We start from the raw sequence: 12,980 nt of genomic DNA on the forward strand, positions 1-12,980 counted from the left end.
CTAGCTCATAGAAGTTGCATCCAAAAAGTTTTTAAATGTACCAAGCAGTTATAACTGTAAATGTTGTGTTATGCAGTATATTTCCTAAAGGCATGGATGAGAATAGAATTACCTGCCTACAAGTATTCTGTGTAACGATTGCTAAAATATTCTGCAGACTAACATACAGATCTATATATTTCAAATCATCTTTTCACTACCACACCCTTCTATTGCCATGTTCTGTAGACAACTTCATATGGCAATCCATCCTCTAACCATGCCTTCATATCATGATCCCAAGTGAGTTAGCATATCGGGCAATAGGAGGTTTTTTTGGAAGCCATTTTAACCCAGGAGAACAAGTAATAAGTTGCTACATATGAAATTGACTAATGAGGATGTAAATACACTTCACTAAATTCAAACTAAGTGTTTCTCCAAGTCAACCTCCTCTTAACCAGATCTCTAGCATGTTCATGATCATTCCAACACTGCACAGTTCAAGAAGTATGACATAGAGGAATCAAAAATGGAAAATCAGACTCTTATTTTTGCAAGGTTTACAAAAATACATTTCTATAAAAACATACTGCTAGGGTCCTTGCTGGAGCTCTGGAAGAGGCCTGTGCATGTCAGGGTCTCTGAAGCTTAAGCTCTAGTGATTTCACAATAAACCTGCCTCTGCCATTGTGAAGGCCTTGACCCTAATGCCGACCAGGAACTCACCACATGGTCCTCTGACCTACCCACTCCTACTGCCTACCTAATTTGCTGGTCTTTTCCCTCTCAGATTAGTGCAAAATCCCATCATAACAATATTGAAATCAACAGATACTTCAAGAATTTCTGCCCTATGTCTGTGCCTAAAGCCCTGTTCTGATTAGGTTTATTATGTTCTTCTTCCTGAGTCTCCCTAGTTTGCATTCTGATCTCCCCTCACTATTGTCACTGTAGGAAGTGACACCTCTGTTCATAACTTCAGATATTAAATAGACCCTGAAAGAGGGAGAATTACAGGGGAAGCAGAGTGTAGGTGACCGGGGGTGGGAAACAATGACCAGAAACATAACAGCTTAAATCAGAAGAAAGAGCTGTCTGGGTTTAAAATATTATCTCTTTTTTATTTATTTTATTTTTATATTAAACGTGCTCCTTGTGAAAAGTAAAAATAGCACAGATAAGTTTAACATGAAAAGTAAGAATCTACCCCACTCTGAAGCCCTAACTCCTCACCCCATAGTTAATCATAACCATTGTTGGTGATTTCCTCTGCTTGTGTATTTGAAGGATAGGTCTTAGAAAGATGATGACTTTGGCTTGAGACACATTAGGTTGAGGATTATGATGTTATGTCTTGGTAGCAATGTTCCAAGAAACAGCTGGATATTTTAAATAGGCAGTTGGAGAAGTGAGACCTAATGAGGTAGGTCTGGAATTTTTTTTCCTGCATTGTTACTAGTGTGAAAGTGAGAGAACTGTGAGGGAGAGAAATGAGAGGTAGGAAAAAAACAAAACCAGCACAATTCTCAACCAGAGGCAACACACACATTTCAGAAGTGGCCAATGGAAAGTAAGGCCCTTGAAAGAGACAAAAACAATGGTCAGTGAGGCAAGAAAAGTTGAGAAATGCTCTTGAGGTTTACTGACGTGTAAACTCTGCTTCTCTGTGAAAATGCAATATAAATATAACTGGCAGCCAATATTTCTACTGACAAGAAAACTTATAGCAAACATAACTACATTCTGTGCTGTGTTTTACTGCAGAACTTCCTGTTGCTTGCTCTTATTCATCAATCTCCTACTAGAAGTTTCTACATGCTGGACTTTGAACCTCTTATTTCCAGACATGTGGGGACTCCCCATGCCTCAGCTTTCTTTTCAGTTATGCTCTCTGGCCATTGTGAAAATTTCCCTCATGTCCCATTGGGGTAAGCAGACTTCTAAGATGGCCCTAGTGATCCCCAACTCATGGTATTTATATCCTTGCATAATTCCTTCCCCTGGAGAGTGGGCTAGACCTAGTGTGTTTATTCTGTGGCATGCATGATAGGATGGCACTACCATGATTAAATTATAAAAGATTGTGACTTCTGTCTTGCTAGCAGATTCTATTGCCTCTGGGCTTGAACTTTTTGATGAAATAACCAGCCATGTAGTAGAAGCCTGTGTGGCAAGGAACTGAGGGTGACTTCTAGCTAACAGCCAGTAAGTTATTGGAGCCCTCAGTCCAATAGCCCATGGATAACTGAATGTTGCTAACAATCATTGAGTGAGCTTGGAAGCTAATCCTCCTCCATATCACAGACCCTGGGCCACCAGCATGATTATAGCCTATATGTGTGTTATTTGAAGCCACTAAGTTTTGGGGTAATTTTTTAAAAGATTTATTTATTATTTATTATTTTTATTTTTTACTTTTTAAAGCAGATTCCACGCCCAGTATGGAGCCGAATGTGGGGCTTGAACTCATGACCCTGAGATCAGGATCTGAGCTGAGATCAAGAATTGGACGCTTAACCGACTACACCACCCAGATGCCCCTAAAATTTTTTTTTAAAGATTTATTTATTTATTCATGAGAGACAGAGAGAGATAGGCAGAGGCAGAGGGAGAAGCAGTCTCCCTACAGAGCAGGAAGTCTGATGCGGGACTCAATCCCAGGACTGTGGGATCATGACATGAGCCAAAGGCAGACACCTAGCTGACTGAGCCGCCCAGGCACCCCCCGAGTTTTTTATTTTTAAGAAATCTACAATGTGGGTTAAACTCACAACCCTGAGATCAAGTGTCACATGCTCCACCAACTGAGCCAGCCAAGCACCCCAGTTTGGGGTAATTTTTATACTACAACAGATAACTAATAAACACACCAGATCTCTAATTCTGGTTGTCTAAGAAGTGTCCCAAATGTCAAGTGTCCATTTCTAGGAGTGTAGGAAGACTAGTCCAAGAGAGTGATGCTCAGACCTGAACCAGGACAATGACCAGGGGAATAGACAGGAGTAGTGTATAGAAGAAGGGTCCTGTGTAGACAGGATCAACTGGACTTGATCAACTAGATAGTGGGAGATTAAGGAGAGAAGTCAACCTGGCCTCCCAGGTGGAGAATGGGGCTATTCACTAGGAAGTGGTATACAAAGGGTGAGGTGCTGGAGAGATGGTTTTGCCTATTTTGATCTGTCTTCAAACTAGAAAGAGTTTAGTTTCAATTTTCCCTGATCCATTTAAAAGAAGATCTGTTAGGAAAGTGTGTAAGGGTATAAATAAAATAATTCTGAAAGTGGGTCATGAGTACATGAAGATAAACTCTGTATTACATATCTCAAAATGTATACATGTTTGAAATTTTCCAAAATAAACTTTATTTTTTTAAGTAGGCTCCACGCCCAGCATGGGGCCCAACATGGGGTTTGAACTCACGACCATGAGATCAAGACCTAAGGCTGAGATTAAGAGTTGGATGCTTAACTGACTGAGCCACCCAGGCACCCCCATAGTAAAAATTTTTAATGGGAAAAGGTTAACAGCTAGATGGATCATCAAAATCTATCTAAAGGAATAATTGGGAGAGAGAGAGACAAAAAAGGGGGGGGGGAAGAATGGTAAAGATAATAGGCAGAAGGAAAAAAGATCAAATAAAAGCAGGACAATTTGAAGCACAAGAGAGGAGGAGGATCCTGGGAAACTCCCCAACCTGAAGAGGGCAATAGCTAAAGCTTTTAAGGGAAGCCATGACCTTGCCCACTGAAGACTCTAAGCCAGTCTGAACTCTGAGCTGCAAGGACAGTCCCACCCTCTGGTAAGACGCTTACGACATCTCCTGAGTAGAGATGGTAGCAGTACCACCCAGAACCACTGTGGAAAGCTATCTGTAAATCAGTCAGGCAAGAGAAGGCCAAGAGTAGCCCCAGAAAATGGACCTGGCTAGGGAAAGCATCCAAGTAGGTACCAGTAGGCTGCTGAGGTACAAGACCATCCTCCATTTTGGCATCAGTAGTTGAGGAAAAGGGAGTAGGAGAAAAGAGGCCGAATGTACCTTAAAGATCTTTCTGAAGGAGGGCTGGTAGGCAGCAGGCCTTCCTTCTGGGTGGAATTGACAAGATACTTCCCTACAAAAGCTAAGAAGGAGCAGGCCCCAACTGTTACCAATCCTGCTGATGCTTGGGATAAGAGTGACCCTATTACCCTCCCCTGTCAGCCTTTCATAATCCCAAAGGATGGGTAGGTAATCAGCAAACAGCTGAATGGTTGGTTTGAATAGCTGGAATGATGCAGGGGTAAAACAAAGTTACCTAAGGACTTGAACTCATGGTAGAAACTCTACATAATCAAATCAAATCTAAAAATAACCACAGTACTACACAAGATAGATTATAATACTAAAGATCATTCATGGAAATGAGCCCCTCATTAACTCTCCTAGGCAATATTTTCCTCTCAAAAAGCTGATGGACCTTGCAAGGGTAAAGTGAACAAAAACTCAGAGACATAATCAGTTCCACCACTGCCCTCATCCTACATCTCCTCTCAGGTACAGAAAGCATCTACTGTCCTGCAACTGAGTCCTTGCCTTGGCAAAATACATTAATAGCAGTGGCACGCTGGTAAATTTTTAACAACTGGCTCTCAGGGCTGGAGTGGGGGAGAATCATTGATTGTAGCATTTGCCAATATCTGTGGTGTAAACCCCAATTTCAACTTGATATCACAGAACACAATTGGGAAGATACTGGCACAGGTAACTCTTAAAAGCAACCCATTCTCTTCAAGTCCCAGCTAAAGCTCCATTTCTTTGAAGTTGCCTTTCTGAGAATTCTCACATCAGTCAGGTATGCCTGTTATAAAGTCAGGTGGCTTCATAGAATTGTGTACTTTTTCATAGTACTTATAACAGAATAGTTATTATATACCTAGTTGTTATATAATTAGTTGTCTATTAAAATATAATTAGCTGTTTAATGCTTTCATCCTCTGCCAGAATGTAAATTTCTAATAGGGCAGGAACTATGTCTGTCTTGTTCATCATTGTCTCCCCAACACCCAACATAGTGCTGTACATATAAAAGATTCTCAAATACATTAGTTAAATGAATAAAAACATAACTTATAAGAACTGCTCCTTTTTCAGATTCTCCCTGCCTTCTGTCAGAAGGGAAACCCCTTTTTCAGGAATTCGTAACCCATCTTGGTCTCAGCCTCTGGGAGGCACATGCAGATTCCCTGGGCCTCACTGTTTCTAGTGGGAGGACTTAGGGACTTTGGTCTCATGATCTCTTTCCAATTCTAGATGTCTGTTTACAGCACATGTGCTCAGAGACCATTCATTTAAAAGAATGAATGGCTCAGTCGGTTAAGCATCTGCCTTTGGCTCAGTTCATGATCGCAGGGTCCTGGGACCTAGCCCCAAGTTGGGCTCGCTGCCCAGCAGGGAGCCTACTTCTCCCTCCCCCCCCTCCCCTCCCCCGCTGGTGCTCGCATGCTCTCTCTCTCTCAAGTAAATAAATAAAATCTTTAAAACAAAGTAAAAGAGGGGCGCCTGGGTAGCGCAGTCATTAAGCGTCTGCCTTCGGCTCAGGGCATGATCCCAGCATTCAGGGATCAAGTCCCACATCGGGCTCCTCTGCTGGGAGCCTGCTTCTTCCTCTCCCACTCCCCCTGCTTGTGTTCCCTCTCTCGCTGGCTGTCTCTCTGTCACATAAATAAATAAAATCTTTTAAAAAAAGAAGAAAAAAAACAAAACAAAAGAAAAGAACATCCAGTGCTTTAGCCCTAAGTTAAAAGATTATTTTCAGTAGTGAAAGTTAAATACAATTATTTTAATAACTCATATTTAAATATTAATATTAGTGTTCCAATAAGTCATCTCATTTTTGATATGTTGTGATAAATTAAATGCAATTATTTTATACCCTTGGAGGTAAAATACAAAATGATGTTTATGACATACAGTTTCTAGAATACATCAAAATGTATAAACACTCAATATTTGGTTTTTAAAACATGTTTATTTTCTGTCTGATTATAATAGTCTCTTTGCTATAGAAAATTTGGAAAAGGCACAAAAATATAGAGAAGAAAATAAGAATCACGTGTAATTCTATTACCTTGAGAAATCTACTGTTAAACATTTTTGTGTAGTTTCTTCTAGTGTTTTTGTTTTCTATATCATATGGTTCAGTTTTTAGGAAAAATGAAATACTATGCATTTTTAGTTTCTTATCCTGCTTGTTTTTTTGTAGATTGTGAATATAAATTGGTACTCTCTCCTTGAAGGGCAATTAAAAATAATGACACAAATTTAAAATACACATACCTTTGGATCCAGCAATTCTATTTATCCTGCAAGTGTACCCCATGTGCTTGAAAAGGTGGGTATATAAGAATGTTTTAACAGTAAAAGACTAAAAACAACCTAAATATCTACGTGGTACATCCATGCATTGAAATACTGGTCAGCCATTAAAAGAAAGTACAGTTGACCCTTGAACAACATAGGGGCTGGGGGTACTGACCTCCCATGCAGTCAAAAATTCATATATAGATTTTGACTCCCCCTGACCTTACTAATAGCCTGCTATCAACTGGAAGCCTGACTGATAATATGAACATAACACATATTTTGTATGCTATATATATTATATACTGTATTATAATAAAGCAAGCTAAAGAAAATGTTATTAAGAAAATCATAAGAAAAATAAATACATTTATAGTACTGAACTGTAAAAATTCCACGCGTAAGTGGACCCACATAGTTCAAACCTGTGATATTCAAGGGTCAGGTGTAGATATATAGGGATAAATAATCCCCAACTCCAGTTGTTAGAGAAAAGGAAAGATGTAGGACAATGTTAACAATATGCTCTCATCTGTATAAGAAATAAAAAAGCATAAAAGGGAGATTATATACTTTATGCTAATATAGGCACACAGTATTTCTGGAATCAGACATAAGAAATCTGTAAAAATGATTCTTCTGGAGAGGGATCTGGGCATGTGGAATGTGAAGGAGGTTTAGTTTCTCTTGCAATGTAAGTTTCTTTTCTTTTTTTTTTAATAACCATGTACATGTATGTTACTTGTTTTTAGTTAGAAAAAGTTAAAGATATTTAGAAGGACCTACAATTCTAATATTCAGAAATATCCACTGTTGGGGCACCTGGGTGGCTCAGTCATTAAGCATCTGCCTTCGGCTCAGGGCGCGATCCCAGAGTCCTGGGATTGAGCCCCGCATCGGGCTCCCTGCTCTGCTGGGAGCCTGCTTCTTCCTCTCCTGCTCCCCCTGCTTGTGTTCCCTCTCTCACTGGCTGTCTCTCTCTCTATCAAATAAATAAAATCTTAAAAAAAAAAAAAGAAATATCCACTGTTAACATTTGGTATATTTTCTCCCAGTCTTTTCCTTTGTCTGAGTATATGTAGGTATGTGTGTGTGGATATATACATAGCCATGTATATATGCTGGTAAGAAACAATCCCCCAAATAATGTCAAAATTGGTATCAAACTGTACCTATAATCTTCTATATTAATTTCTACCATTTACTATTATTATGCTGTGATATTTTTATCTCAATGCATATTATTTGAAAACAAAGAATATTTTGAATTTCTATAAAAATATATATGAATGTATAAAATGGGATGCATGCCAAATGAGAGCCTCAGATGGCATCATAAGAAGTTCTTGCGCTAGAATGGCCTCTCAGAGTTATTCCAAATGGACTGGGATGGGCAGGCCTTTTTATACACTGGTATTGATCAGTCATTGGATATGGGCCATCCCAGAAAAGCACATGCCTCTCTGCACTGGAGGCAATCTCTGAAGCAGCTCACAGCATTCCCAGAAGTTAGGGTAACAAATCCTTCACCCAAGACGGATGTGGGCAGCATATGATGATCAGTATCCACTGCAGTCTACCCTTTGTTCTGTTCAGATATATTTCTTCATATATGTTCTGGGAGCAGCAACACTGCTGTTAGAGTGGGCCCCTTTCTCTGTGGGAAACTTTAAAAAGAGAAGGTTGATGAAACAAACTACAATTCCTGGCCTTGCAGCTAGTCTCAGGGTTATAACTGATGCTTATCATCTCCCTCTTGCTCTGTCCATTCTAGATTCCTCTTGCCCTCAGCTATCATCCTTGCTGGTCTCAGTGGCTTACTTGGTGACATGACCCGGACCCTCATCCTTAAAGGGTAGGAATTCCTGGTGACTATGCCCATCTTGCACTGAGATTGCCACACTTGTGCATTTCTGGTTAAAATCGGGCAAGTGTACACCAAGAGGTGTCCAGTTGAGTCACTTGAATGCCGAGCATATTCCTCCATGCCTCTGTTGTATAACCTTCTCTTGCCAGAATGGTGACTCCTATTTTTGCCTGCTGGTCCCTGGACTCCAAGAACACAAAGAGCTCGGGTTGGCAGCTGTAGCTTGTAGTTCAGCAGAAGTCTTGCTATGTTCCTTGGTAAAATTGTGCTCCCTTTGGAGACCTGTACCTTCAACGTTGCAGAGTTCATTGTTGGGAGACAATTTATCATGGATCTCTTATATTTCTGCACCTCTTGCAAGCAGACAGCAATAGCTTTTGTTCTGAGCCATTTTTCAAGGATGTTTGTATACTGAGCAGCCTTAAAAAGATAGAGGTGGAGATAGTGTCTCTCTTCAGAACAAAAGACTGATCTGTTTACTTTCCAGTGTAATAAAGATTATGACTCCCTCTGGGGAAGCATTTGGGAACATTGGGAATTTGAGTACCTTAGCCATGATATAAACCCACTGTATGCACAGTGCCTATCTAGGCCCCTCCACATCTTCCTCATGGTACTTGGGGAACAAGGAAAACCAATGCAAACATAAGTCACTCGCAGCTTGCCATGCTGTGAGCAATAAAATCTTCTGACTCTGACCCAGGAGTCTCATGTCTTCTGCTAGCATTCATAAAAGTGGCAGACTAACTTGTTAGATGGCAAATAGGGTAAATTCTCAGAACTTTTCACAGTTCTTGACAACTATGGTATTACTAAATGTGGAAGAATTAATATAGCCATGGGGCAGAAATGTAAATGTATACTGTTACCCATTCCATGTAAATGAGAACTGTTTCTGATTCTCCTTTCTGAGATAGATGGAAAAGAGCATACTTATCAGATTAAAGGTCACATACTATGTGCATGTGTCCATGTTACTCTGTTCTAGCAAAGACACCACATCTCGTGTCTATCTCCAGAATCAAAGGTTTTCACAGGGACCAGACCAGTGAACAAAATGGAGGTATGATGGGGATTCACCACCTTTGCATCCTTTAGCTTTTTAAGAGTAGCACTATTTTCCACCATTCCCTCCAGCACTACTGTTTTTTGTGTCTTGGCTAAGGGAGGGGGCAGTTTCAGAGGCTTCCATCTGGCCTTCCCCATAGTTGTTACTTCATAGGCCAAGGACCCAATGAAGGGTTTGTACCACCTATGAGGTGTATATATTCTGATTATATATGTGAGGATTGAAGAAATAACTAACATGTGGGTCTATAGACCAGTTGGCCTACTATAACCTGGACTTTGAATAGGATTTAATTTCTTACCTGACCCCCATATGCACCTACTCTAAGAAGGGGACTGTGATGATTCTTTGGGTCTCCAAGTAGCAGTGTCAATTCAGACTCTGTGATCACAGTCCTTGAAATATTTACATATTCCCATTTTCCCAATGCACAGTTGTCTGAGTAAATGGTCTTAGGTGCAAAGGTTTTGGAACAATCTTTGGGGAACTGAGGAAATCGTTACTGTATACATTTGCCATAGTGTTGCAGGTTCCTTCCTCATGGAGGCTTGATCTCTTCTTGAGTTAATAGGCTCCAGGTCTAAAAACAGATTCACATTTTGAAACTCGGCAAGGGATCATGATGTTAATTGGGGTGACTGACTCACTCTCCTGGCTATATATTTTTAATTCATCTGATGATACAAGCTGTATCATCGGATGTAGTAGCACCCTCATTGGCTACCCATTTATTTTTCCCCTAGAGACACCGTTTTCTATTAAATATCTCTATAATTCTTTGTGGATCACTTCCCCCTGACTATATTATAATAATTGTCCAACTTGCCTTCTGACCACTAAACACCACAATCTGGTCTCTCTAATTTTGGGGTCCTATTTTACCTATTGCTATCAGTAAACCCAGTTCTTTAGTGGCTTCATTTACCATCCGATCGGGCCTATAGAAAGTCTCTACTGAGCCTCTTAATGAGACAGGTGCCCCTCACAACAGTACATTTCTTATGTCCTTGACATATGGCGCAGCCTCCTGACCTTCTGTAAGTGAATCATCTGACGGGTTTTTCATCTTTACATAGTATATGTTCTCCAGAATAACCAGTTGTCTGATCTTTTTAATTCTTTCTTCCACTGTCTGCCATGGCAATTCTGGCATTTTAACCTCATTTAGTATGGGGCCATCACCTTTTCCATGCTTCTAGAAACCATCCTAATAGCAAATTCACACAGTCTCCTGGGGTTCTTATTATGACGTTAAATCTTGAGTACTGGGAGAGTGCTTCCAAATCTAACTTCTGTGTTATCCACCTTATGTTCCTTTTCTTTTCATCAAGCGTCCTCAAAATTCAATCCTATACATACAATCTCAGTTCATGCTGACTAGATATTCCAGTTCCTTTGGGGTATAGTTCCTTTCCTCCATTATCATATCCAAAACACTGAAACTGAACATCATTAAGGCCTACTGGACAGGAGACTTCCCGAGAGCAAATCTTTTGAGGGAGGCCGTTTGTTGCCTTGATGGGAAGAGATCTCTGCACCATCTCTGAACAATGGGGAAGGGATAGATCTTAATAGGAAACTTTGGGCCACTTCTGGGAATATTTCATCTAATGTGTTAAGTCCTATTTTTTCCCCCAACCAGGGCCTTGATCTTGGCTTAATATACTTGTCTTGATTAGAAATGTACTTTGTAGCTTAGCCACTATGACTGAGTTTATTCTTTAGCTTACTTTAGTCTCCCACTACAGGAGATGAGAGCCACTTTGTATGGTACTGGAAAGACTGTAGTCTTCACTTTTAACTTTCAATTGATGATTAATCACTCTTAGGGTTTCATTAACTTTTTTTTTTTAACTTTTCCCAGCACATCAGTCTGGCTAGGACTACTATAACAAAATATCATAGACTGAATAGCTTGAACAAATTTATTTCTTACAGCTCTGGGAAGTCTGAGATCCAGGTACCTGCTGGTCAGTTTGGTTTCTGGTTAGAGCTCTCTTCCTGGCAGGCAGACACCTGTCTTCTTGCATGTCCTCACAGTGGCCTTTTCTTTGGCATGCATGGAGAGAAAGGGAGAGAAGGAGAGTGGGGGAGAGAAAGGAAATGACAGAGAGAGAGAGTTGGGGAGAGAGGGAAAGGGAAGAAGGGAGGGAGAAGGAGAGAAAGAGATCTCTGTTTCTTTTCTTATAAGACCATTAATCCTATCAGATCAGGATCCTCCTCATGACTTTATTTAGCCTTAATTACTTCTTGTTTAAAAAAGATTTATTTATTTATTTATTTATTTGAGAAAGAGAGGGAACCTGGGGCAGAGGGAGAGGGAGAAAGAAACTCAAGCAGACTCTGAGCTGAGCATAGAGATCACTACCTGAGCCAAAACCAAGAGTCAGAGGCTTAACCAACTGTGTCACCCAGGTGCCCCTAGCCTTAATTACCTCTTAAAAGCTCTATCTCCAGATATGATCACATTGGGGATTAAGACTTCAACATATAAATTTTTGGGGATCCATAATACTACCCAAATTCATTGTCCTTACAGTTACTATTTTCCCCATATTTCTGAAATACTTGATATATCACACAGCTAATATATACCTTTCCACTGGTGTACCAACCTGATTCAGCATCCATGAAAGTTTCAACAACTGGACCAAAATTTTGTGATAGAAGTCTTTATTGTCAGGTAGGCAGGTAAAGATTAAGCTCCAATACCCCATCTGAGTGCCTGCTTTTTCAGATTTCAGTCCTGGCACCAACTGCCAAAGGCTGAGCTCTCAGGGAACAGACGATGAGATAGAATTTAATAGGCTGGATATTTATTAAGGAGTGCCCTCAGGATTGCTAGTTGTGGAAGGGAGGGGAAAGAAACAGGATTGAGCAGAGGGAGAAACTGCATTATACGCAGGTTCCATAGGGAGCTTGGGAGATTAGAATTGACCTTCACAGTTGTCCCAAGTTGGCTAAGATGGTCAGACTCTTATGCCTCAACTTTCTTCCATAATTGAATGTGGGATACCCTGGGAAGGGGCGAAAACTTCAGCAATGTAGCTTTCTGCAATTGTAATAATCCTGAAGATACCAAAGACTCTGTCAATAGTACACTCAGTTCCTGGAACAAGTCCTTATCATAGGGGAATCTGGGAAGGGCATCACAATGTTCATCACAGGGGTGAAGCATTTAAATCTCTCACTCCTTCTGTTTTCATAGAGGGGAGAGAATTTCCATCTCCTTGAAGAAAAAGAATGAGAAGTACTCCTCAATTGCTCCCCACAGAAGTAGGAATGATTTCACTGGTAGATGAGATTATGAGAAGGAGTTAAGCTTGAAAGGCTAAAGCCTTTCTGGGCTTTCTCTGTCTCTGTCTTTGTCTCACTCCCTTTCTCTCTGTCTTTCTTTATCCCCTGGCTTGTCAGTAGGATTCAACAAATTCAGTGCTCCTCAATGTTATAAATGTATGGAGCAGGCCTGAATCCCATGGGAAGGCCTGAAGTTGTCCAGTTCTCCCTTTGACCAGGTGATGTATTCAGTTGTGGGCTATAATGAGGAGACCAATAGCAAGCCCACTGGCCAAGACAAATCTTTCTCTAATTGACTTTATCCCGCAAATTTTTATAAATTGTATTTATTATGAAAATTTCAAACATGACCAAAAGGAGAGAGAATACAATAAATGAAAATGTATTCAGTATCCAATTAAACAAATGTTAGGATTTTTATTTAAGCC

Source organism: Ursus arctos, unplaced genomic scaffold (assembly GCF_023065955.2).
Source record: "Ursus arctos isolate Adak ecotype North America unplaced genomic scaffold, UrsArc2.0 scaffold_20, whole genome shotgun sequence".
NCBI lineage: Eukaryota > Metazoa > Chordata > Mammalia > Carnivora > Ursidae > Ursus > Ursus arctos.